We start from the raw sequence: 4,890 nt of genomic DNA, 5'->3' as shown, positions 1-4,890 counted from the left end.
AAGAAAGAAAGAAAGAAAGAAAGAAAGAAAGAAAGAAAGAAAGAAAGGAAGAAAGAAGGAAAGAAAGAAAGAAAGAAAGGAGGAGCTTTGTTCAGATGGAAGGGTGAGGTTGGATGTGTTCAACATAGATGGAGAAAGTAGACTGTGGGGAGTCAAATGAAAACCTACAAGCCAGGGGTCACAAACTGAAAAGGATCTCCCCTATCCTCACCTCCTCTCTTCTAGAAACAAACTAACAAAAGAACTTCCCCTGGCCAAGTTTACAAGAGTGTTAATGGCTGAATGAACAATCAACCTTCAAGCTCAAAATTTTTAGCTTTTATGGCTATAAAATCCTCTCAGTGGTTCACCATTTCACGCTGTAGCAGATACTGTTATATAGCAGATTACCTACTCAACATCCTTTCATTTCCTTCACTGCCTGCAGAGGCCCAATACTGTTTGTTCAGGTATAACCCCTCCCACATAAGTCTCAGATCTAGAGGCAAAGACCGTTTGGTCTCAATAAATCCCAGTAGTTCCATTTCATTGTCTATGATTGGTTTAGAGATGGGCATGATACCCAGTTCTAGCCAATGAGATGTGAAGGGGGATCTACAAGGACCTGTGAAATAGGTGTTCACTATTTTTTGGAGAAAAGGAGTCTCCTCTATTTCTCTGGACATGGTTGTATCTGAATGTGACACCTGGAAATACTGCAGTCATTTTGTGGCCAGTCTGAGGATGACGCTGATCATTAACGAGGGTAGAACAAAAAGAATCACAGAAAGATGGAGCCAGAGCCCTGGAGTACTGCACCTGGAGCCTGCCCTACCTTTGGATATTTTGTTACATGAAATAAATTTCCCCATTTTTAAGCCAATTTAAGTGGATGTTTTTCTCTTTTTTGCATCCAAAAAACTCCTGTTAACAAAGGAACAAACCTCTTCCATTGGCCTCTTTCATTTCTGGACCCAGTATGGACAATGTGTGTTTTAAGGATAGACCCAGAGACCTCTGGAAAGAGATTGATACAGTGGACAGAGCAAAGCACAAGAGAGTGAGGAAGGCTAGGCAACTGGCAAGGGCAGTACAAAGCCGTGGACCTTGGACTCTAAGGCTGGGTGGAGTCCTGTGGAGCCAGGAGGAACTGAGTCAAATGGGAGGGGCTGAGCAATGAAAAGTACTAGAAAGGGTGGCATCAAAGGGCAGGTCTGGCAAGTTGTGACAGGTGAGCTTGGGAGAAAACAATAAAGCAATTGGGATAGAGAATGGATATTCTGAGTTAAGAGATCTCAGAAGTTTAGTAAGTCCTAGTGGTGATGAGATCCAGCATCTGAATTTGACAGACCAAGCCTGATAGAGAGGGAAATCCATAAAATCAAAAAAGTTAGGGAGCCTTGTGAAATTAAGGAGTCTGGAGGAGCAGTAGCCCAGATGCTGAAAGATCCTGGGAATACTGATTGATGAAGGGCAAAGGGAAGAAGAAACTCAGCCAGTTCCTAAAGTCATTTGGGTAGGTATGAAATGCTTACTATGGTTTTGGGCAACTGCATCCATAATATGAAGAAGAAAATGTAAAAGGATGGAATTAATATTACATGTTTAGGAAGAGGGAGAGAAAAGGTACAGAGGAGAAAATGATAAAAGATTAGAGGGTTGTTTTTTTTTTAAGTCAGGAAAAAGTTCCTATATGTGTTCCACCAGAAGCAAAAAACAAACAAACAATTGGCAGTACCTGTTCAAGACAGGATTTTCTTTAAACTGAATGAATGATCCTTGCTCTTAACCTAGATATGGACACCCTAATGCATGATTATGGATCCAGGAACTTTCAGTTTCTGGTAAGAACTCTTAGGTTAGCAAATTCCATTAAGGTTGCCATCTTGACCTTGTTAATAGTAGCATTACATAGTTGGGACAGCAAAATTACCATGTGCCTCTACACTTAAAAGGAAATCTTAACCAGAGCCAAGCAACTGTCATCACTGTCATTAAATACTTGTTGATTCCACTGTTCCTCTTCCCTGTTATTAGGTACTGGGTACTACATAATTTTCATGTTTTGGGTCTGATGGATTCTCCACCAACAAGAAACTTAGAGGTATCCATTATGTCTGATAATGAACCATAATAAAATGGATAAATTAAAATCCTAATGTAATCCTCAAAGTTCATTTTAGCCAAAACCTTTAAACTCTTCTCTCACTTTCCCTGTTTCCCTCCACTCTACGCCAAACACTTTCACCCTGAAATTAGAGTTATCAACTAGTAACAAAAGAAGTTTTGTGAGATTTATGTTTTCTCTCTCATTATCCACTGTTCAACATTTGAAAAATACTAACACGGTCCAAAACAGGGAAAAGACTAACAGGAGAAATACATATAAACTTTATATTAATATATATATGAAAAAAACTTGTTATGAAAAATTATCCCAAACTTAAAATAAGGCAAAACATGAGGGCCACATATCTTTTCAATACTATACTATAGCATTGTGTAGAAGCTTTTCCAAAGATTGCTTAATTTTCTAGGACAATGTATCTGTGTTTGACTTTGAGGTTTACTATTTGATTGGAACCCAGACACTGTTAACATGAAATTTTCTGTCCAGTAAAGAAGATAACCTATAGGTTTACTTGCCTATAGGACATTAACCACTTTTGTATCTAACCTAGCCGTCTTATTCTAACATTCCTTTGTGAAAACGTATAAACACTTAGTCCTTCAAAATACTTTTGGAACCAGCTTTACCATCTTATTGGTCCCCTTCATCAATGAGTTAAAGAATCTTAGCATGTGTTCATTTTATATTGGTTATGAGAATTACATTTTTAAAATTTTGAAAATTATGCTTTGACACCTGATAGTCCTTATGATAAAAGGATTAACATCTTTTTAGACTTTGGAAGCATGATTTTGATATAATGTGCTCACATTTTTTAAACTTTCAAATCTGACATTTCCACCTATGAGAGGAGCTAGGAACAGGAGGCAGGAAAGAGCCGAAAGCTTGAGGCAAAAGACAAAGAGGCCAAGTTGAGACGTTAGACAAATAAAGGACAATTGCCATATGAGGGCTCACACCTCTTAGGGTCCCAGCAGGCCCAAGCAAGCAAGTGGTGTCACTATCTTTCTGACACCACCTCTGAGCAGGCCCACCCTAGCACTGCCAAGCTGACCATTGGGACCCCAGAATGAAAGGGCTGGAGACAGCAACCTGGTTGGAAAGTTTGGGGGTAAGTAGGAGCAGTAGCTAGGGGAATTGTCTTGAATATGCATAGCAAACACATTGTGTATTTTATAGGCCCTCCCAGGCCACACCTTGGTTCTGCCATTACCCAAAGCCATGGTTTGGTCTTAGGGAACTGGGATGTCCAACTACTGATGCTAAAATTAATGTACTATTAACTACTACTAAAAAATGTACTACCATCAGAGGGCAGTACATTTTAAAAAATTTATCAAAAAGTAGCTTTGACCTGGCCCTGGAAGGATGTTAGTAGTGTTTTCTTAAAATTTAAACAATGTGCCTACATCTGCATCCAGAGTGAGTTCGAAGTGAGTCTTCCTCAGCCTTGTATGTTGTTTTTAAATACTCTTTTTAAAATGCTAAGTTTTCTGTGTCATACTTAGATTCATTCATTTTAAACACTTAATATGTGCCGAGCACTATTCTAGGTAATAGGGATACAGAGGAGAATAAGGCAGACAGGACCCTGCTTTTACGGAGCTCACATTTCAGTGGGGAGAAATAAGTAAATAAGAAAAGTATCATGTGATCATAAATGCTGTGAAGATAAATTAAAGTAGGGTAATTTGGGAAAATCCTTCACTTAATCGATTATCGCTTCCTCCTGCAGCACCTAAAAAGACAAGGAAAACAATTCTATCAGCCTGATAAAGCCACAAATGCAAATTCCAAGACCATATAACTAAAACACCTGTATGACCAAGTCATATTTTATGGCATTATATGCTCAATAAGCTTTACTTTTAAAATCCAACTTCATCTTTTCCTAGCTGTTTCCAATTTTCATCCACTCCTATGCCTGACTTCATTTTCTTCAAAAGGCTAATGAGATGTCACTCTAAGAAGAAGGACACAGGAGTTAGTTTTTCTTGTTTCCACCCTTTGGAAATAAGCCTATTAGTCACAGTTGAACCCAAACCTTCCTTTAAGACTACGGGGTGGAGCTTACGTAACTTTCATGTGTGAGTGCATGCGTAGAAGCAGCTGCATGCCCAGTAGTCACTGAGGCTGGTAACTGAGGAAGATCTTCATCTTCCTCCCTTCCCCTTAGTTTCCTCCTTTATAAAATGCAATATTAGGGCTTCCCTGGTGACGCAGTGGTTGAGAGTCCGCCTGCCGATGCAGGGGACATGGGTTCGTGCCCCGGTCCGGGAAGATCCCACGTGCCGTGGAGCGGCTGGGCCATGGCTGAGCCATGGCCACTGAGCCTGCGCGTCCGGGGTCTGCGCTCCGCAAAGGGAGAGGCCACAGCAATGAGAGGCCCGCGTACCGCAAAAAAAAAAAAAAGCAATATTAGTATCTGTTTTCACTGGGCCAGTGTAAAGATGAAAGATTAAATAAGAGTGTACTCAATAAGTGGAAGTTTAAAAAAGTGTTTCTCGCCTCCACCTCCCCCCAAGCTCCAGATATATGTTAGCAGTCTTCCAGATGTACAAAAGTAACACTAAAATTCAAGGCAACTAAGGCTGGGAAGTAATAGCCATTGAAAAACAGAATCAAGGTTTTAAAATATTTTTCATGACTGGACTAAAACCAACAGGGTGAAATTTTATGGAGCTAAAAGTAACGTCCAGCTCTTACATTAAGAAATGTCAACTGCAGAAGCACAGGATGGGAAAGAATTCACTTAAAAGCAATTAATGTGAAATAGAGGA

Source organism: Monodon monoceros, unplaced genomic scaffold (genome assembly GCF_005190385.1).
Source record: "Monodon monoceros isolate NGI ecotype Baffin Bay Population unplaced genomic scaffold, NGI_Narwhal_1 Super_Scaffold_11, whole genome shotgun sequence".
NCBI classification, from domain to species: domain Eukaryota; kingdom Metazoa; phylum Chordata; class Mammalia; order Artiodactyla; family Monodontidae; genus Monodon; species Monodon monoceros.
This window is presented reverse-complemented; position numbering follows the sequence as displayed.